General features: G+C 48.8%; 1 long non-coding RNA gene across 1 annotated transcript in view; it reads right to left on the bottom strand.

The window, feature by feature from the left end:
* LOC142861851 (uncharacterized) overlaps window positions 1–22401 on the bottom strand; it is a 58505-nt gene extending 36104 nt beyond the window's left edge. The window contains exon 1 of the long non-coding RNA XR_012912961.1: window positions 22180–22401. This is a non-coding gene — a long non-coding RNA (uncharacterized LOC142861851). The remainder of the gene's footprint in view (window positions 1–22179) is intronic.
* Between the last annotated feature and the right edge of the window lie 487 nt (window positions 22402–22888).

Raw genomic sequence — 22888 nt, forward strand, 5'->3', positions numbered from 1 at the left:
AGAAGAATGATTAAATTTGCTTTTAAGTTACCAAATGCACCATGCAGGTCTGTAATTGACCATGAGAGTGTCGGGAAAATATGATCTATCCTCTATAAATCAGGCAACCTTAAACAGGCTCTCTAATCGTAAATGCCTATCCTGGCAGTGTCCAAAAAGGCTCATGTTTATAAATTGTTCCCTGATGTTTTAAGTAAGTGCACAAACACAAATCATACTAAGGACTTCAGAAAAGACTTAGCTGTGTGGCAATTTATTATAAGCAGTGTAATTTTCATCAGTCAGGCAGCCATAGACTGTAATTACCTCTCTACCGAAAGAGTTACAATTGCTTTCATTACATTTTCCTAGTCATGTGCTCCTTGGGATTGCCGCAGAGACACTGGGTGGAAAATGCATTTATTTGCTGTTAGTCCTTCTGATGGCTCGTTAGTCGGTTTCTGAAGATGTTATCAAGACACTTGCTTTCCCTACCCTTCCCCACCCCCGAGAGTGGCATTTGTAGAAGACAAAAGAGACACAACTGAAACCCTCAGCACATGGCGAGCGTCCGAGAGCAGCCCACCATCTGCAGATAACCAACTCGGGATGGGGAGTCCCCGTTAGGCTGGCTAAAGTTCAAATGCTGAAGATTAATTAAAACCACACACCACTGAGCACAATGACCAGCCTCCCAGTCACGACGGAAAAGAACCGCATGTTGTTCCCTGTAGTTGAGCTTCGCAAGTGTTTAGAGGACTCGGAAAGGATCTCCAGCCCTGTTTCCTCCGTGGGTGGGTGTGCTAATTAGGTGGCCAAGTCTCCCCCTGGACCCTGAGAAAGCAGAAGGCAGGGGACTTTTCATCCCTCTCCCGGCCCTGTCACCCCAGATGCTATAAAAGGTAGGGCTGGAAATGGAGATGGCGAGTGTGGAGGACGGGAAGGGGCCCGTGGGGGAGCAGCCCGTGTCTGCACGGTGACTGATGGGTGTTAGCGCCCCGAAGCTCTCTGTCAGTCATTGCCCAGGGGTTTGCTTCTTGCTTAGAGAAGGGACAGCTCTGGGTTGAGTCCCAAAGGAATCTTCCCACAGATGTGCTGCGATTTGCAGTTCCTCCCTCGGTAGCTGTAACTCTGACACGTCACTTAACCTCTGCGAGCCTCTGCTCCTGGAGAGCCACCACCGAGCTGACAGCAGAGTTCAGAGCTGCGGCTCTTCTGAGGTGGGGACCAGCAGGCCTTGACCCCAGCCACCGTCTCTGATAAAACAGGAGACAGCTGAGAAACCAGCCCAAACCAGCTGAAACCCAGATGGTCATGAAAACTGACCTCAGGTTACCTCACTGCCCATGCTATGCTGGTTATAAAGCATTAGCACAGCAAGGAAACTCCCACAGCGCCATGGCGGTTTACCAAGTCCACGGCAACTCCCGGAAGTTACCCTGCATGGTTCAGAAAGAGGAGGAAACCTCAGTTCTGGGGACTCCCCAGCCTTTTCTCAGGAATTTTATGAATAATCTTCCCTCCACTTAACATAAAATTAAATAAAAGGTATAAAATGAGGCCCCAGAAACTCACAAGGTGCCATTCATTTTCTGTTGCTCTGAGAGATAGCCACTGCCCTGTCTATGGGGCAGTGACTTTTCTTTTTTTGTTTTTTTTCCCCTTTCTATCTCAATAAAACTTGCTTTTGCCTTTCTCTGTCAGTTTGCTCTTGATTTCGTTCCCACATGAAGCCAAGAACACACCCGGCCTTCAACCAGACCCCAGTTTGGGGGGCCATTTTCTGTATCACTTTTAGCTGTGAGATCAAACTCAGGGCATGCAAGAAGAGGAGGAGGCCACAGGCGAACGGCAGGAGAAAGCCTTCCTGTGTGGCTTTGCTTCTTGCCTCTACTTTTTCAATTTAAATCTAGGTCACTACATACAGAAGCAATAATCCTGCCTAGCGACTCCTCACCAGTGTGTCGAGAAAGGGGAGAATGCACTAAATAGTCTAGAACCACAGAATGCTAAAAGTTTCAATCTCAGAAGGATGTGGGCCATATTGGCCAACCTGGTGTTCTTGTTTCATGAATAAGAAGAATAAGTCTCAGAGAAGACCAATAATGTATCACATGGTCACAGAGATGCTTAATCGCCAGGCTCCCAGCTACCAGTCCGGACTTGGCTCCACCAGATCTCCCCTTCCTGCTACGCGTGGCTGTCGCAGGGAAGACCGTTCTCCTGACTTTGCCCTGCACGTCCCAGGGTGCCCGTCTTCTTAGAATGTGTTATGAACGGAATCAGCTTAGACCAGAGGACCCAGTAAAGGATTGCTGAATCTGAACGTTCTCTCTTCCTTCTGGACTCTTCCCTTAGAATTACTGGTAAGTCTGGGTCTAGGAATCGAAATACGCTCTTCCCACTGGGATCAAGCCCAAGGAATACCAGCTGCCCAGCATGAACAGTGACCCGGCATGTATGTTCACTTTGTGGCCAGTTGCTGGGAAGCTCAGGAGCAGCCTTAGCCCACCTTGAACTGCTTCCATGAGAGTAGGGGATAGGCACAAAATCTTATCCCACCCCAAATGAGCCCACATCGGCTGTGCCACAACTGGTTAAAACTAATTCAAAATGCACCCCAATGACAGCTGGGTGTAAACTCGTACTTTATAGGGCTGATTCATTCGGGTAAAAATTTGTGCTTTGTGCGATTTGTCAAATGGAAGAGCTCTTGCTGTTGGATGAGTATGTCACTTCTGCAGAAATTCTATACCCTCCATTTCCTCCCATTTGCTTGCATTTCACAAATGGCCACATCATTTTGTCAAATTGTGGAGCCACTTGGAAATTGGGCGTAGAGTTTTGCATAATCATTCATGTCATGCCTGTGACACTCTGTGATTATATATAATGGTCTCGGAGGAGTCCTGGTGCAGGGAATGCTACCTGGTCTGCCTCAGAGCCAAGTCTCATTACAACCATTTCATAGTGCAGGACACTGAGGCAGAATAGCTGTGTCTATACAGGGCCTCTATGTAGACAAGCAGGAAGCTCAGCTTGAGTCAGTGGGTTCATGCCAGAAAAAGGAAATAGTAGACCTCTCTAAAATTAACCTTCTTAAAAATCATTCCAGTTCAATTGATTTCTGTGCCTAGACACATAAGCCAAATTTCACTAAAATTTCACAAGAAAGAAAAAAAGTTTTTGCTTCAAGACAGTTTACCTCTGAAGGTAAACACTTAACTATTTGTTAAGAATGGAAGGATATTATTAAGAGTAGATACTGGGTGACAGTACATTCATTACTGTTCTCTCTACTTCTCTGTGTAGTTGATATTTAGTAGATCATATTAAAACATCTTATTATAAAACATGTAATATTTCTGTTTGGTTGTATTGTTCAAATGTTTGACCATATTCTGAATTCCAGACTGTGTAGGAAAATAAATGTACTCCAGGAAATGCCGGAGAAGCAAAATCTCCATGAAACCAGATAAAAAGGTAGACACATTCTGTGCCTCACTTTCTGGAAGAGCCCCATGGAGGGAGCAAGTCCCCAGAGAAGAGAAGACAGCACGGTGAGTCAGGGGACACGAGTTTTATACAGGCCTGCAGTTTGCCTGGACACACCTTAGTAATGGTGATGTACACGGGGTCACATACACCGGGAGGGACACAGATGTTGTAAAAATGGCTGTTGGGACCAGAGGGGCCATTCGAGAGAAAACAAGAAATAATCCCAGCAGATGCTGTGTAGCCAGCTGACATCAAGGCTGTAACGTCCTCAGAACTTCACTGTAACCCCAAGAAATGGCAAGAAAATTTCCTGACATGATAAGCATCATATTTCCGAAGTCGAGTTCTACAAAAATAAAGTTGCGTTTACTGCACAGTTGAGTGTGTAAACTGAGACTTCTTCCGGCACACACGGCTGCCCAGAGACCCACCGTTTCTCCTTGTCTTAATGCTGCTCAATTCTTAGGCCTCTGTCTAAAATCACCTCTACCAGGGACCCTCCCCGGAAGATTCTAGTCCCAACTTAATCCTTAATTCTCTCCCCTCTTAACTGCTAGAACACCTCACCTTTACCCTCTGATTGTAGGGCTTCTCTGTGAGTTGTCTGCTCACTATTGTCTCCTGTGTTAGATTTGCCTCCCTGTGGACAGCAAAGGCCACGAGCGCTGGGATCATGCTGTACACTTGTAAAGCCTTCCGTGGCTCAATTTAAAACCCGTGTTTACATGCAATCTTCGCTAATGATTGCGGTCCGTACAAACCCTGTATCTAATATTACATCGTCTATATTGCAGTTAACATATTGGGATAGTCTCAGCACTGTGCATATTTGGTATTTTATTATAACCATACATGTAATATCTCTATGTCAGTGAAACAATAGAACCGCAACAATCCCTGTGAGATGCCATGAGAAGGGAAAACAACAAACACTGTCATTTGTCCATTGCTGCTCCTGGTCACTGTCCCTTCCCTTCCACCCTGGCTCGTCTCTGCCCTAGAGGTGAGCCAAGTGCTGCACTTCCCGTTCAGTGCCCTCTGCAGCTAGGACTGGCCAGGAGATCCCGGCCCGGTCAAGGAGATGGAAGAAGCTTGTCGAGGACATCTGGAAAGGCTTTTACTTTTCCCACTAATGGGAGGGAACAAAGGAGCCTGGCAAACCTCTTTCCCCGGCCCTTCCTCCCACCAACCTTGTGGATGTGGGGTGTGAGAACTGAAGTTGAGGTGACTACCTCGTGATGGGGGGGGAGCAGAGGTGCCGGGCCGGGCTTCACCGAGCTGCTGAACCAACGCCGCAGCCACATACCTCCAGCCTTCCTGCTGCGCGAGAACACAAAGCCCTACTTGCTTACATCACTGTTGATGGGAATTTCTCATACTGGTAGCCAAAAGCATTTCAACACAGAAAACTTTATAAATTTAAGGGCATCCTAAAGCAAATAGAGGAGTTTCAAGAAAGATGGTGGCATGACAAAGAGAATCCAACCTAACCTCTAGGAAACTGCTGGAAGCATCAGAGGACTAGCTGGTCAGAGGACAGCACTACCAGCCCCGGACCTCTGGAGCTTCATTCTCCATAGTGTCTCCACTCCACTTAGGGCAGAAAAGAAGAGAATGAATGAAGTGACTGCAGGTAATGCATGCCTCCTCTTTCTGAGAAGTGGCACGATGATCTACCAACTCAGAAAAGAAGATCTATGGAACATTCCATAACTTGGAGGGACGAGAGTGAGCCACATGGGAAATGGGGGAAATGCCTCAATGCTAGTCGAGGCAGATAAAAAAAGCAAAAGAACTAAGCAAGACAGTGTATGAAACAGAAGGTGCATAATGTGACAGAGAGAAGACCAGACAATTTAGTTGTGAACTTACATGGAAATAAAAAAACCTCTGTTATTTGAATAATCATCATTCTTAATCAGGAAGTAGTCTTTATAATTAGGTAATATCACTCTTTGCTTAGAAAATATTCTATACCGTGATTGTGGTAGTAGTGCCACTAAATGAATTTGTCAAAATTTGTAGGACCATGTACCTCAAGGGTGGTTTTCTTACTGCATGTAAATTATGCCTCAGAAAGGAAGGGCATAAAATTTAAGCCTAAGGGAAAAGAAATCCAGAAAGGTTCATAATAAAAGTATAGAAAACGGTACATTAAGAACATACAAACAAAAAGGAAGAAGGGAATATAATAATCTCAGGAAAAGTATAATTCAAGTCAACAATTAGGTGAGGCAGAGTCATGTTTTGTTGATAAAGAATGTAACTCCGAGTGAGGACACATGTTTAACCCTCTATGTGCCATCATACAGCATCAAAGCCGTAAGACTCTAAGTAGAAAGTGACAATGATGATCATTTTGAGAATATTTAATATACCTCAAGTCAATGACAGAGATTAAATAGGCAAGATTATAGAGGAATTTAATAACATAATCAATAAAGTTGAAATAACAGTTCATCGAACTCTGAAAATTAGTTACTAACCTTTCACTAAGGATGTAGATATCGATCATGTATTAGAGCAGTCATTCAATAAATAAAACCCCAAATGTTTCAAATGTAAACATGAGACAGGCTCTGTTTTTGTCAAGATTAGAATCTATCCAGCATCCAGGTTAACCAGGTAACTGGGAGCTGCAGCCCAGGCAGGGCCCGAGACAGCAACAAAAGAAGGGTATTGTCGACAGGCTAGATGGCAGAGAAAGATAGCATTTTATGAGATTAGTCATTAGCTTTGAAATGAACTCAGCATTTACAACTGCTTCAAGGAGTTGGTTTGAAGTTGCAGGATTTGTTTTGTCTGCTAAGGAGGGATTTCTTTTCATCTGAGATTTTAAAGATGTACAAAAGAAGAAATAAATAAGAAGAAATGTGGTGAGGCAAAGAAGTCTGGTCTTGGTCTTTATAAAGCAAGAGACTCGTTATCAGCTAAGGGGTAGAGATTGCAGGATTTAAATAAAAAAGGAAGTCTGAAAGAACTACTTTGGAGAAACAACGTGGGGAAATTAGTTAATGATGGAAGCACTGGTCCTGCCTGAGGGAGGTCACGGCCAGGCTGGGGAGGAGACGGAGCTGGACCAGGTGCCCCTGGATACGGACACTCCTGTTCCTGCTCTGCCACAGGGGAAAATAGGACAAGCAACTCAAATGGTGGAGGTGGTCCAGGCTGAGAGTGGACAGGGCAACTGCAGGGGAGGAAAGGGGAAATCTCTGCCAGAAAACAAGAAACCTGAAGTGGCTGGCTACAGAGTTCAACATGAAAAGAACCAGGAGGTTTTCTGTGTGGCTGATGTTCTGGGTGAAGTCAAGGACCCGTCAATGGAGAAGTGATGGGTACAGAGCTGACTAAAGGTCAGTGGAGGTAAACATGTGAGAGTCACCTCCACACCGGGTCACTGTGTGCTGGCGTTTTGCCAGATATTGGTGTCTGCTCCTTCGCTTTGGGGAGTCTACCATCTTCTTGAGGCATGTCTAGAGAGGACAAAGATGCAAACAACTAACTAACCTACCAGTGAAAATAAAAAAGATTAGAGAGAGGGAAGATAAACCTTCCAAACTAAAGAAATAGCCTGAACAACCTACCTGAGCGTGCAGGCCCCAGTCACGAAACACCAGGCAGACGAGGGGCTGCTCACTAGTGCTTTGCACCTGGCCGTGGGAGACAGGGAGAGGCAGGAAGATTAGTTGTTTCACCCAGTGCCTTTTTATTTTATTGTGTTTTGTTTTATTTATTTATTTATTTATTTATTTATTTATTTATTTATTTATTTATTTATTTTTGAGACAAGATCTCACTGTCACCTGGGCTGGAGTGCAGTGGTGTCAGCCTAGCTCACAACAACCTCAAACTCCTGGGCTCAGGCGATCCTCCTGCCTCAGCCTCCCAAGTAGCTGGGACTACAGGCACGCGGCAGCACCACACCTGCCTAATTTTTTCATTTTTTGTAGAGACGGGGTCTTGCTCTTGCTCAGGCTGGTCTTGAACTCCTCACCTCAAGCGATCCTCCGCCTCGGCCCCCCAGAGTGCTAGGATTACAGGCGTGAGCCACCCCGCCCGGCCCAGCTCCTTTTTCAAAGTTGAATTTGAATGCCTTTAAGGCAGGACCTCACTTTCTCCAGTCTTTCACCGGCCCCACTGATCCCCGCACCACAAAACTGAAGGGATCAGCCCATGTCACTTGTCTGACCACTGAAGTCATCTGAGTGTGTCACCTCTAAAGCTGGTTCTGAGTTTAGGGTCCAGGGAGGCGTGAGGTAGGAGTGAGTCCGATTCCCGCAGGGGAAAACCCCGGCGCCACGCGGGGAGGCCGCCTGGGCAGTGTGGTCGCCGGCCGCACCACGGACACAGGAGCCGCCACCTGGAGGAGTGAGCAGGAGACATTGCGGAGGCGACGTTTTCACTGAGGTCAGCCGGGGGAGGGCCAGAAATGGGGTACTGGCCGAGGACGGACGCAGGGAGGGAGGGAGACTCCTCACCGTGGCAGAATTAGCTGCCATGGCGACCGCGGGGCGTGGAGGGAGAGGAAAGCGGAACGACGCGGAGGTCGCGTGCAGGTCTCATCAGGCGCCCGCGACAGGTGCCACCGTGGACCGAAATGGAAGCAGCTCGTGCAGGCAGGATGGTCTGGTTAGGAAACACGGCACGCACTTCCCCGAGTCCGCCAGCTCCTCGCCCCACAGAGCCCCGACGTCGTCTTCCTCAGTTCTTCTGAGAATGTCATTCTTCCCACCCTCTGGAATTAAAACTTCAGAATCCTGGTGACTCTTTTTGTTCTCCTTTTGCAACATGTCAGTTACCAAATTTTCTTGAACTCTCTTTTTTCCTGTATTTTATATTATGCATTTCTTCTCTTCTCATCCTCTCTACTGCCTGGTGATTCTACACCCTCACTGTGTCCCCCCAATTCACCACGATACCCTCCCAGCTAGTTTTCCTTCCCTCCAGTCTCCCCGATACTTCCTGCCAGATTAGACTTCCTGAACTCGCGTATTTATCCCGTTATCACTCCCTTCCGACACACTTTCCAGGACAACGCATTGATCCCACATCATCCAAGGAATTTTATGAGCTAACTCTAAGCTCTCTCCACTGCAGCTGTAAATTTCCAGTTTGATCTCCTACCACTCCTTCCTCACGAATCAGGTCAATTTCTCTTGCTCAGTTTGTAACTTTGCTTGGTGTCTCTGTGCTGTGGAAGGCCCTTTTGCCTACTTCAATCCAAACTTTCAGGCCCAGCCAAATCTCTGCCTTGTTGAAAAGGCTTCTTTTCAGTAAAATCATCTCTTCTATCTTGAATCTTAGCTTTTTGACCATATGACTTCAATAGGCATTTATAAATTCTCCCCAGTACTACTATTATTGTTGCATTTATTTGACATTAATTCATATTAGTTTTACCTCTCTAAGTGGATCATTAGCTCACTCAGATTCTATGTTCTAGGCTCGGGATGGTGGCCTATACTCCTAGCACTGTGGGAGGCCAAGACAGGATCACTTGAGGTCAGGAGCCAGCCTGAGCAAGAGTGAGACCTCATCTCTACTAAAAAATAGAAAAATTAGCCAGATGTGGTGGTATGCATATGTAGTCCCAGCTACTCGGGGGGCTGAGGTAGGAGGATCACTTGAGCCCAGGAGTGTGAGGTTGCTGTGAGCTATGCTGACACCACTGCACTCTAGCCTGGACAACAAAGCAAGATTTTGTCTCAAAAAAAAAAAAGAGATTATATGTTCTACTCCTTGGTATCTCTCATAGAACCCAATGCAATAGTAAAATCAATATTGGGCACTCAATACATGTTTATGGAATGAATTAATGACGTTGTGTTTAAAACACTCCTGGCGGTGGCTGCCTTGCCCTATAATGAGGAGTACAAAGATACATCTCTGTCCATTCTTGGCTGATAGAGAATGGAGACCAGGTTAAAGAGGTAGAGAGATACGAGGGCAGGTTGCAAGATGATTTATTAACACGGATGCTGCCTTGCCCAAGTAGAATGCGTTACGATTGACAGGACGGGCTATACTGTGGTAGCACACACTTCCAAAACGCCAGGGGCTCATGGCCCAAAGGCTCTTTGCTCACTCGCTCTGTGTGACCAGTGTGGTAAAGGGAGGGGAGCAGAGGGTTTTGCTCGTCAGCATCCCCCGGGGACCACGGCTGGTGGAGGCTGTGCTTGTCACACCTGCCCATAACCACTGTGGCAGGAGCAAGAGAGCGAGGCCTCTCTTGCACCGGCTCTTACCAATTCCACCTGGAAGCTGCACTTCCACTCAATTTTCATGACTGGAGAAAATCATATGGCCACACCAATCTTGAAAGAGGGCAGAAAAATGTCATGTGACCATTTGTCCAGGTGGAGAAAAGAACCAGATTTCTTCTCACTACTGCAGGTGCTGGTGTTGGCTAAGAAAAGCACATCAATCCATGTCTGTTAGCCGCAGCCGCCAGCAAAACCCAGCTCTGCTTAACTGAAATGGAAAAGGAATGTATTGCGAGGGCACAAAGCAGAACTAAAGGAAATCTACCTTGAAGAGAACAGGACCAAGGTCAGCTCTGGGCCTACAGATAAAGAACCAGATTGACAGGCTCTTCGTAGCTCTCCCAAGAGCTTGGATCAGCCGCAGACACATTCTGTTTTTGGGTGATTTGTGTAACTTTCACATTCTTAGGTAAGAATATCTAATTGGCCAAGCTTGGACCGTACACTAACTTTGACCAGTGATGGATGGGCACCTGGAACAACAGCCCCACTAACGCTGTCTGCAACAGAAGGAAGGAAAATGACCCAAAGGGAAAAAAAGACACTATTAGGAAAAGGAGGGATGATGGGGGCTGGGAAAAAGGTGCTGCTGTCCAGTATGCATAGGTAACTTGTCACAACTTAAAAGGCTGATGGAAGGATGACATGCCTGTGTAGCAAGAACTGTACAAAGACTGAATTCTGTATCCATTGTCTGCAGACCCATTAGGTTGTACCTTGCTTTTGGTTCACTTCTTCCAAAAAGAAGTCTAACTCCAACTTTCCACTTAAGTGCAAATCCTGTCTTATGGCATTAGCAACAGCATGATATGATGGTGAGGCTAATTAATTACTGGAATGTAAAGGAAAAAATTCCCTTTTAGTAAGCAAAGCTGGATGTCCACTCTTTTAAATAGCTTACAGAAAATCCACAGTGGAATCTCTCCTGTTTTCCCTGGTAGGAACTGATGCTGAACTGAGGTGTCTAGATGTGTAGCACTCTGAATGACAAAGGAACGGATTGGCTGAGGGACAAATCAGTCATCACTAGAAACTCTTCCCAGACTTCCAAAGCCAGAGGCAGCAGCTTCAGAACTGATGGCTCAGGACTCATTCACCAGCAACAGGAGTATTCTGGAATGCTATGGACTAAGCCAGAAAAAGGCTTCCTCCCACCACCAACACCCGAACTTAAATGAAAGAGTAAACAAATCAGAGGTGCTCTATGTTAAACCAAATTTGGAGGCTCTAAATATTGCCCTTAGTTCTCCTTTTCTGCCTAAAGTTACATCAGTTAGTTTTTGTTGCATAACACAGCACCCCAAACTATTGACTTAAGACAATAGCCATACATTTAGTTTTAATTCTAGGAGTGGGCAGTTTGGGCTACATCACCCAGTTTTCCTGCAGATCTTGGGGTGGGGGTCATGCCTGCACCTGCAGTCGGAGCATCGCCTGTTTGCAGGGTTTGGCCGGCTGAGACGCAGGGACGCCTGGGCCCGTGCCTCTCGTTCTGAAGATGAGCCTGGCATTCTCACGGTGGGGAGGCGGCGTTTCCAGAGCATCAGGAGCGAGTCCCAGTGCACAAATGCTTTCCAAGCCTTTGCTTTTCTCCTGATTGCTTATGTCCCACTGGCCAAGGCAAGTCACGTGCCCAACGAAGATTCAAAGAGTAGAGAAACGTCTCCACCCCTTTATGGGGCACACTGCAAGGTCAAGAACACAGGAATGGGTAGAGTCTGTGGCACTTTTCAATCTTTACAGGAGATAAACTTGACGAGACTCCATAGATCAGAATTTAGAAAGCACTGGGCTAAGCTAACCTGATTTACCCACCCGCAGGCTGGATGGATGGCTTCTAGCCCACCTAAATAATATGTGGGGAGCCAGCTATGTCTAAATCTCTTATTTTCTGCAGGCTTCTGGGTGAATAGGTTAACAAAAGTGACTCTGCTGCCCGACTAAATAGACATTTATCTTACCTCCCCAGGCCTGGCCACCTGCCCTAACACTGCCTGTGCCTTTAAAATGCAGCATTAACGGATAGAGACCACGGTGCCATCCACAGACCTTGGAGAGACAGGCTGCCGTTCAGTGCAGTGCGTTTTGCTGATGGTTGAAGCAGTTCAAAGTGGGATAATTTAAAGCTCTTATTTAACTCAAAGAATTCATTTGTCTTTTGATCCACCTTCCACTCTGACAAATGCTCCCTTCCCTATCACATTCAAACACACAGCCCCTTCAGAAGCCAGTAAACTCATCCCCTGCCAAGGCACGGATTTTCCCCATATTGCTCTATCTGAGTGATAAAAGGGTTTAATGTCCCAAGTTCGTTTTTCAGCAGCTAACTCAGATATACCCGACACAGCCAAGCGCCTAAGCTCTTTCTACAGTTATTAAACTGTTATCCCTAATTCCTTTGGAGCCTCGACCTAGCAGCAATGATTCTGAGGGCACTTCCTATTAAATCTGCATTTTGCACAGAGAGATAAAGCAGGCCTGTGCGACCCCGTTTACAAGGATGACAGAGGCGCTCCTGCAGGCTCTGATGCTGTCAGCACTTTTACTCTCCCATGAAGCCTGTGCAAGACGGTCCCTCACAGCTCGTGGCCCAGGCACAGTTGCCAACTTTGCAAACTTGTCTACAAGGCAACCACTTCCAGGGGGGGAGCTCAGGGCCGCCGGGCAGCTCTGTGGGGCAGTTTTTTTGCAGGCATGATGTGAGCATGCAAAAAGCACAGCCAACCTACAAGGGATAGAAGATGTTTCCAGAAACATCTATACAAAGCCAAAAGTCCATCTGGAAAAAAATAAACTTTTGCAGTGTGATATAAAAAAGGAGGCTCAAAATTGTCTGCTTATCTCCCAAGGGGCTATGAGATGAAGCATTGATGCACAGGGACAATACGCTATAATTATTTATCTCTATTTTTGTTTTTAAAAAGAAAAGAGGAAATGAAGCTCTCCTAATTTCCAATATACAGATTGACACGAGCGCCCTCACTCCAGCCTTGTGGCGGACGGCACGTGTCTCTTGTGAAACGTGGGTCCACGGCACACGGAGGGGGCAGACGGAAGAGGGGCCCTCCCTCGTCGGTTTACGCCAAGGTGACTGAGACAAGTCACACCTTACATGGGACCAGTAAAATTAATGCAGTCACCACACAATCTATTTCAACCTAAACCAGCCTTTACAAGATATATCTGTGGCTTAAAGGATTCTTGCAAAGATACCAAGGATTGAGAACCGTACTCTTACCATAGACACAAAACAACAACAGTCAATTTGTCTATTCTCCTGTTGCTTTTTGATCTCTCTGTCAGCCACTTTAGGAAAGGAAGAAAAAGAAGGGGCTAATCAGATTTGGCAAAAAGTCCAAAGCTCCATATTTGAAAAATGAATGTACATCCACTATTGTCCATGATGAACCTCATGCATAGTACCTTAAAATATGAGCTAGTGATGGTTTGAAGACTTCAGGATTAGAAAGACATGAAAGTATTGTTTATTTCTTATTTATCTCAACCTTTGTCATTTCTAGTTCCTGATTGTTTTATAATGTAAATAAAGATGCTTACATTGGAGGTACCTGTTAAGACATTTCAAACAATGAGGTACTGAATCAAAAATAGTTTGGAAATTCTCACGGAAGAAGAGAAAAGAAACAGCCAACATCTGTGTACCCTATAACAACCTACAAATGTGCAGCCCCTCAAACTCCAGCCCTGTATATTTATCACTCACCATGCAGCCCCAGCAAAGAAAATTAAATTGAATAAGGAATGTTACTGGGATTAATTGCATTTGTTAGCTATTACAGGTATCTGTTTAAATTCATTCTCTATCATCCCAGGTACTCTAAAGACTGTTAGAAAACTTTTCAAGAGCACGTGTAAGTTTGGGTCACATTTTCCTGGTGGTGGTGACAACACCATCTCCACTACAGCCAACAGTCTCCTGCCTCCTATGCGAGAGTCTCCCTCCTTCTCAGAGCTTTGTGGGTAGCAACTCACTGTTCCTCACGACGGCCCTGTGGGGAGTGGCGGTGGACAGACTTTCAAGGCGGTCCCACGATCCCAACTCTCAGTGCCCATACCTGTGTGTGACTTCACACTCTCCCCCAAGTGTAAGCAGAACCTATGACTTGCTTTTAATCAATAGAATACATCAAAGGTGACCTAATGACACAGGTATTATTATGTGATCGCATCACATAAGGCTGCGGTGTTTGACTTGCTGGAGTTCCCCTCACCCCGGCCAGTGCAGAGAAAATGCGCAGCCACACTGGGGACTCACACAGCAGGAAACTGAGGGTGGCCTCCAGCCGACAGCCGACCAGAGCCTGAGGCCCCAGTCCTACAGGCCAGGAGAGTGCGTTCTGCTACTGAGCTGAGCGAGCTCAGAGGTGGCCCCTGGCCCAGCTGAGTCTCAGACGAGACTTTGACTTCAGCCCAGCAGAGGCCCCTGCTCGGCTGAGCTCAGACTGCTGACCCACGGAAACTGCGAGAGGAGGAACGTGTGCTGTTTTAAGCCTCTGTGTGTGTAGTAGTAGCATTACACAGCATAGATAACTAGCATAGGTGTGCGTATTTTCACACCTACTGTACGGGAAGAGCTACTGTCATTAGCTCTCGCAGCTAATGACAGGCAGGGCTGGGACTGAAGTCCGGGCGGCCTGGTTCTGGAAGCTCAGCCCTAACCACCACACTTCCCTGCCCTGCAAACGCATCCCCAGCTCGCCAGTCACTGCTCTTCTCGCTCCCGCTGCTCAGCGCGGTCTCCTGTCCTGAGGCCACGTCCCCGTCAGGGCGCCAGACCCAACCCCGTGCGTGTGGCGTGCGTGCGAGCACGCAGGAAGGCGCGGCCAGAGCCCTCCTCGGCCCGGCGTGTGGGAAGCACCTCGAGTCACAGCCCACCAAGGCCCCGACCGTCTGTGGCTCTGAATGAGCTCTGCCAATAACTCAAGTCTGCCCACAAATACAGGAGCAAAGTAAGTGTGGTGTCCCCCAGAGATGCTGGCAGGAAAGCAGGAGACGGGGCCTCTCGCCTCGGCTCTGCCAGCCAGGCCGTGGGAGCCCAAGGAAGCCACTTGGCTCCTCCAGGCCTTCGCCTTCTGTCTCTCAAGCGGGGGCTTTGGATCGGGTGATTTTTAAAGGCTCCAAAAAATTTGCATAATTCTAAGGCACTGCCATGGTTTGAATGCGTTTCTCTAATGCCTTCCCCTTCCCTCAACTCCAGAATTGAAAGGGCCTTCATTTCAGCTGCCTGATTTTGAAACCCAGGTGACACATTTCTAATGGAGAGTGAGCTAGGAAAAAACTAAAGAAAGAAGAAGAAGAAGAAATCTCATGGGGTCAGAGACACAAGGAAGGATGGAATTAACAGCTGAAAAGAAGAAATTCTCACCCAAAGCTTTTGAAGCCCTGAGCCTCCAGCCGGGCATTTCCCGCCGCCGCCCACACTCGGCTGCCAGGGCTCCTCTGCCCACTTCCCTTGTGGGTTGAGCCCCAGCCTGCGTGACAGTCTCATTTTTCACCGAATGCTTGCAGTGAATGCTAAGCTGTAATCTCGTTTTGCATGCTTCGGTTCCAAATTTGCGACTGGAGGAGCCGCCCCGTTGTCTGCAAGCGACCGCGGCCGCCGCTCCGCCGGCAGAGCCGAGCGGTCCTGCGATCCGCGGCTCTTTCCCGGCTTCACACTGTGTCAGAACGCATCACGGGTGACACAAAGAAATGGCCGCTGGAAACTCCCCGTTTTCCAATCCTTTTACTATCTAATTGTTCTTCTTCTTCAAGGCTTGGCCATCCTCAGAATAGGCCAGGGTCCCTGCCTGGGCTGTTTTCATTTTAAAGCGGAATGCATTACAAAAGAGAGGCCCTTCCCACAGCTCTGCGCTGGGCAGGGTCTGTTGTCATTGTCTCGGGCTCTGCTCTCTATGCCCTGGGCTGTCTCTGGGAGGCTGCCCCCACCCCGTTACTCCAAGCTGCCGGTCCCTTCCTGTAACACTTAAAGCTTGAGCCGAGGGAGAGATCCTGTAGAAAGTAAAGCAGGTCCCGCTTTGAGAAGCTTCTGCAGGCTCCTGTTCCCATCGCACTCGAATGACCTTGGCTTCTGCTGTAGACCATGTGCCCTGCCCGCCTCCCGCCTCGCCCACTTGCCCAGCAGATACTGCAGGGTCAGCGCTCCGGCTGCGCTGGCCTCCAAGTTCTTTTCAAGTCCCTAAAGGGCCTTCGCACGTGCTGCTCCCTTTGTCGAGAATGCGCTCTCCCTAGATCTCTCCATGGCTACGTCCTGCTCGCTATTAGTCCCAGGTCTGGAGAATTGCACCCAGTGACGTTGCCTTGGAGGAATAAATGCCACTGATGCCCCACGCACATCCGTTCATGTCCCAACTCCAGACGGCAACATCCAACACTCACCTGAGGCTTTCTCTGACCACTGGAGCCCACTCTGCCCAGACCCAGGTCAAGCTGAACACGCGGTGAACGGACAGCCCCAGGTGCGGCCGTCAGCCCGCCCACAGCACGCTGGCCGCGGCCGGGGCAACTGTGATGCATGCGTCCCCGCTGGTCCTGAGTTGAGGTGGCTCGTGTGGCAGCACAGCTCCCTGTCTCACCCCGCACGCTGGCATCTTCTGGCGCGATCTCCCCAGTGAGCCGCTTGCACTCAAACCCTTGTCCCGGAGCCTGGCCCCCGCACCCATCTGAGCCAATCTGCACTGCCGCTCACTCTCCCTCATGCCCTTTTCATGGCTCCTAATAATCTCTAAAGGTTTTTACCTGTTTATTTATTTGTTTACTCTTTTGTTATTGACCGTCTCCTCTACCTGGGCGGTGTCAGCTCCATGAGAGGACACAGTTCTCCGTCCGTCCCCCGCACCCAAACTGTGCCTGGCACATGGGAGTGTTCGCTGAGAACGAATGAGCTCCCTATTTACAGCCTGCCGTGATTTTAAGTCACTCTTTCGACTCTCAGTGGAATCTCCAACTTACAGCTCAAGGAAGCCCACAAAGCTTCCTCATGCCTCTGGCAGCCCTGCTAAAGGAATCTGAAGCCTCTGCAGAGGAGGGAGAAAGAAAAGTTGTCTCTAGCCTGGGATATCACACTCCAGTCACAGAGGTGCCAGGTCCACCAGCCCCGGCCACCCAGCCCTGCGGCGCGACCCAAACAGAAGGGGCATTTAGAACATACGATAAGAACATAGTAGGTCTTCGAATTCTTGGGTCAATGTAAGTATCAGAACTCTGAACTCCTACCTCAAGCTTAGCTTATTTATTTCTGCCAGATAAAAAAGCACCTTTGTCCCAAGCGGCTGTCCTTTGCCCAGAAGAACTCCCGCTAACAGGGTCTAGGGTCTCATTCTTCAGTCCAGGACTGGGAGTGTTGATTAGGTGACTACAGCAGGCATTTGAAGGAAACCAAGGCTTCCCAGGTAGTTGTGTGTGCTGAGTGCAGGGATCACACCTCATGTTCCCGTGTGTGTGTGTGTGTGTGTGTGTGTGCGCGCGCGCGAGCACACGCATTGCCCATGGGTGTAGAGTCTGGGGTGGTGTGCGCCACCCACGCCCACACTCCCTACGCCTGGTCCATCTAACCTCCCTGGATCCACAGCACCAAACACCACGTCCATTTATTCTTCATTATGTCCACAGTGTTTACCATACTTACTGTACACAGCAGGCACTCAATAAATACACAACGAAGGAAATGCACACAGGTTTGCATGAATTTCACTTCTCCCAGAGGAGAAACTGTTAAAACTCTGTGGAAGATTCCTGAGGGTCATTGGAGCAAGCAGAGTCTTCAGGAGTCTTCTATAAGGAAAGATACAGTGACAATGACTAAGAAAAAGTGACAGTGTCAAAGGGCAGGGAACAAATGGCATTTAAAGAGAAACCTGGGGGTGCTCCTGGGTGATTTCTGCACAGACAACCATGGCTTAGTGATAAACGATGGGCTAATTTCAAGAAAATGCCAAAACGAGCCAGAGCTGTGTTCTCTGCCAACGTCTCACCCGAGGGGCACACCCAGACCCTCTCAGCTCTGCAGGAGCCGGGACGAGGGGACGGCTCCAAAGTGGCGCTCGGCCAAGGAGCCTGGAAGCCGCAGAAACTGCCCCAAGAACTGAGGGAGATGATATATGTGGAGGCGCTTTGTAAACGGTAAATCTCTTTTCCCACACTGTGTGCTTTTATGATGACAATAAATATTGCTGCTAAGTGTGTTCGGTGGATAATTAGTCTCAGATGATGCCCCATTGGGAAAAAGAAGATAAAAAAAAAAAAAAACACACAAAACTGTGTGGTCAGAAAGCCAGAGTGAAATCCTTTTAAAACATAAGTCAGATTCTGCTACTCCCTGCTCAGAACCCCCGGGGCCGTCACCTCGTGCAAAGGCAAAGGCACACTGCTCGCCCGGCTGCAAGTTCAGCATGGCCGGGCTGGCCACCTCCTCAGCCGCTCCATGCCACTCGTGCCACCCTCCATGGCCTGCGCTGGCCTTCCTGCTGCGCCCGGCCACGCCCACCTCGCCGCGTGAAATCCACATGGGCTGCAAAAAGTAAAAATTCGATGTCATCAATCATCGGGGAAACGCAGGTCAAAGCCACATCAAGGTGTCACCTCACACCCACGAGTGTGGTGCTTACCAAGGAAAACAGAAAATGACAAGCGTTGGTGAGGACCTGGAGCGATCGGGACCCTCGTGCCTGCTGGTGGGGATGTGAGACGGTGGCTGCTGTGGGAAACAGCACAGCCGTTCCTCGAAAACCCACCAACAGAATTGCCATATAATCCGGAAATTTCACTTCTGGGCATGTGCCCAAAAGGACAGGAAGCAGACACGCGAACAGGTGCTTGCCCACCACGTTCATAGCAGCATTCGTAACGGCAGAAGGCGGGAGCACCCAAACGCCCACGGAAGGAAGAGCGGATGGAACGACGCGTATATCCACACGTGGGACATTTGCCCGCTTCCACAAGGAAAGAGATTCTGGCACAAACCAGAACAAAGATGAACCCTTAGGACATTACACTAGATAAAATAAGCCAGTCAGGAAAGAACAAGCACTGTGCGAGTCCACTTCTGCAAGAGAGTGGAGCAGTAACCCGTACAGAGGGAAGGCCGAGCGTGTTGCCGGGGCTAGAGGAAGACGGAACGGGGGTCAGTGTTTTCGGGGCACAGAGTTTCAGTTTTGCAAGAGAAGGAGTTCTGGAGATGTATGGTGGTGACGGCTGCACGACGTTATGAATGCATTGAATAGTGCTGAACTGCACACTTAAAATGCTTGAAATGTTAATTTTGTGTTACATCTATTTACCAAAATTAAAGAAAATAAAAAGGAATAGAAGGGAATCCAGGATCCAGCCGGCTTCTGCTTGGGGCAGCGGAAGCGCGCAGCGCTCTTGCTGGGCCGGAGCCGCAGCCTCGCCGCCGGCCCGCCCTGCCCAGCCCGGCCGGCCTGGTCACAGCCGCTGCGCCGGGCTGTCTGGGCTGCGACTGCACCAACTCCGCCAACAGATGGTTTGCCGGTGTTCAGACAAAGCTAATACGACCAGAAACAACGAGAGTGGCTGGCGGGAAGTATCAGATTATGCATCACCGAAGACAAAGTGCTCTTCAGGCTGGGGCCAGGCGCCTCCCGCCGGCCTGAAAGGCAGGAAGTACCGGAGAGGCAGCAGTGTGGACGGGTCTCAGAAGCCCCGGCCACATGAGAGACGTGAGGCACCCGCGCGCACTCAGCGGTCCTGCCGTGCGCGGCTCCGGAACACGCACAACCCGCGTGCGGTGGGAAAGTGAGCACGCTGATCGCTGGGGATGAGGGGTGGAGCGCGGGTGTGGCTGGCAGGGAGGGCCAGAAAGGCTCAGGTGGTGGGAATGTTTTCTATCTTGACAAGGGTTTCGGCTACAGGATTGCACATTTAGAACGCATCAAGATCTAGTCACTTCGCTGTATATAAATTTGACATCTAAAATAGAACTATAAACAGATCTTGAGCTCTAGGTAATGCTGTATATGCCTGCTGAAGTGGTCGGGCTGAGATGCACCGGCGTCTGCAGCTTACTTTGCCATAAATCTAAAAGTAAGTGACTTGGCGCCTCTGGAGAGATGCAGTGAGACAACGGCAAAGCACTGGGAAGTGCAGAATCGGGGGGTGGGTATATGGGGGGTCACAACGCTTTCAACTCTTCTGTACATTTAAAAACATTCCTATAAAATGTTGAGAAGAATAAGATTATAGCTTAAAAAAAATGTAAGCTACTCAGTCCTTATAATAGCCCTATGTGTTCTATAAATTAATGTGTTCTATATATTGCAGTTCTGGTGAGATTTTTGTTTGAAGAAATGTTTCCACTATTTGAAAAAGTTGTTGCTTCTCAACGTCACATAATCAGCATGTGGCACTGGCAGGTGCTGGCTGTGTAAGCTTTCCCTCGCGCTGCTGGGCCTTGGGCATCGTTGGTCTTCCAGCACCAAAAGTCTGTAGCACCCCCCATCTTTGGAACAATTTTAAATGCTCCCTCCCACATTTCCAACTCAGCCCCCAAGACCATCGACCTGCTCATAGTCACTTTGGAGTCAGCACCAAATCTAACAAACCCAGGTCAGCAGACCCGTGTTTAAGAGAACATTTTCCCACGGTAGTGCATCGCCTACAATTGTTCTAGAGTGTTTGAAATCTTAAAAGAACACTCAGATGTTCTTGAACGGCAAAAGAGCAGTCAACTACAATTCCTTTTAAGAGAAACAGTCATGATGGGGACCTCCCATGTTTCCAGGCCTGAGATAGTGATTTCTCCTGTACACGAATAGCTTCTGGATATTTCTTGGATATGCATACATCTTAACTTCAGGAAGAGAAAGGCTACAGCAACCATGCTGACATTTGTACCTTTGGTCTACATGACAGTTCCACCTACCTACCATTGTAAATGAATAAGTTGGCATTCTGGTACTGAAAAAATTAAAATTAAAAAAGATCCAAGTGCTTGAAATCCATGATGAAAGCCAAGCAGAGTGCCACCTGTCAGGGACGGCGCCGGCTTCACCTGTGTCTCACACTCTACTGGGGCGACCGTGGAGAAAGGGCCAGGCGCACCCCACTCTCCTAAGACTGGCTGTGGTCACACGTTCTTATAAGAATGTGCAAATGGAAAACGAGTGGGAAGCAAGCCGGAACAGATGTCTAATAGCATTAAAGCCGGTTCCAAAAGAATCCAGAGCTCAGTTTGGTATATTAATGCTCTATTTATCTTTGAGCACAGATGGATATTTTTATTGGTATTACTTTGTTTATCTGGCTTCAAGAAAGGTTAGTCCAGGGGGCAGATGCCTCTGTTACGAGAGCACATTCCTGTGAGGAAGGAGCAGGGGGGAGCAGCCTTCCCAGTAGAACTTTAATTAGGGAAGCCGAGGTTATAAATGTTGGCAGCGCTCGCCTGACCTAATGAGGCCAGTTGCAACAACAAACAGATAGGACGCTGGCAGCCTGCGGTTTCCCACCTCTCCTCCTCGCTGGCTGAAGAGAGAAACAACACGCCACCACCTCACTGCCCAGTGGAAAGTAGGCCATGACAGCACCCCAATTCTCATGCAGAGATGCTTCATAAGCAGCCGCTCACCACCTCAGATACCAAGAGCAATAGGTCTGGTACTGGTGTCCTAGTCGTGGACATGTGGACCTTCCAGAAGCTTCTGAGTAAAGCAATTTCCACGTGGCTTATGGACTTTATGGCTTTTACTATATGACAGCCTGGGATCCTGGGGAGAATGCCCCCTTCTGTCCACAACCGCTACCTCTGAGTTTGCCTTCTAACGGAGTTGCTCTCTAATTAAGTCTCTCCTTTTGCAGAAGTTAAATAGGATTATGGATCCACATGCCCAGGAAATTCCTTCCTGCATTGAATTAGGAGACTTCATTTGCCCAGTGGTTCCCCCAAGAATAACTGCAAACATGAACTCGATGGGTGTGTTTCCTTCATCAATAGCATAACTGTCTGTTACTCATCCTTTTGCTAATTCTTCTTTGTATAATCCTCTCTCTACATATGTAAGTGCTGTGTATAAGGAAAAGAGCAAAGGCTTTGAAACCCAAACATCTGGGTTCGAGAGTCAGTTCTGCCACGTGCTGTGTAAGCACAAACACACACTTACCTGCTCTCTGTCCAAATTCTCCCTCCTTTAAAATGAGAACCAGTGTTTCTATCCCACCCACCCTACAGGGGTTTTCTCCGAAAGCTCCCTCTGGCTCTTGGGCGTCACACTCCTCCGCCCAACTGTCATGTTGGGCTCTTCTTAGCCTCCCTTTCCCTCACTCCCCATGTCCGTCTACTCTCTCTCCACGCCCATCATCTTCTCTCTGCCCAGAACCAGCCCATGACCCACACCTTCTCCCGCCACTGATCCGCCCAACTCTCTCCTCCCGTTCCTCTGACACACCCCGCCCCAGGTGAACCTACCTGATTCAGAAACGCGCTCCTCTACTCAATGGATTGAACGGCCTCAATTAGCATATTGTTTCAGTTTGACATATTTTGCTGCACACAAAATAAGGTACAGACATCTCAGCTGCTGGCCAAGGATGCCTGTATGTGGGTCTCACTCTCCCTCCACAACAGTTTCCCGAGCCGTTCCCCTCGAGCCACGTCAGCCAGTCCGAAGCCCTGGCCCGCACTGCTCGTGAGACCGCGCGGGCGCCCTGGCTCCTTCTCCCCACAGCACCTTCCACCCTCACTCGCCCGGCTCCCGGCTCAGCTCAATGCGCCTCCGCGAGCGCAGGCGGCCGCTCTCCTCCCCGCCCCACTCTCCGAACCTCTCTCCCTGGCTTACGCTTTCTCCCCTGCCACCTATTCGGTGAGTGATTTCTGCAGCCCTGAGGGCAAGCCCTGTGGCCGATTCGATCTTCAGCCGCAGGGCCCCTAGCTCAGAGCCGGCTCTCCGTCAGTGCCCTCTGTTTTCAAGATGTGTCCTTCTGGGCCTGCGCCAGCCCGCCACTGTGAGTCTGGGGGCCTGGGCCCGCCGCCTTCCCAATGCCACTTTGCATAAAAACTGGGCGCCCTCTGGGGAGTAGCCCAGCGAGGGAGGGCAGGCGAGGCAGACACGCCCAGCCCCGAGAGAAACCTCCGACACCGCGGTGGAAGTTTGGATTTTGAGTAGAATATAATGTTT

Source organism: Microcebus murinus, chromosome 18 (genome assembly GCF_040939455.1).
Source record: "Microcebus murinus isolate Inina chromosome 18, M.murinus_Inina_mat1.0, whole genome shotgun sequence".
NCBI classification, from domain to species: domain Eukaryota; kingdom Metazoa; phylum Chordata; class Mammalia; order Primates; family Cheirogaleidae; genus Microcebus; species Microcebus murinus.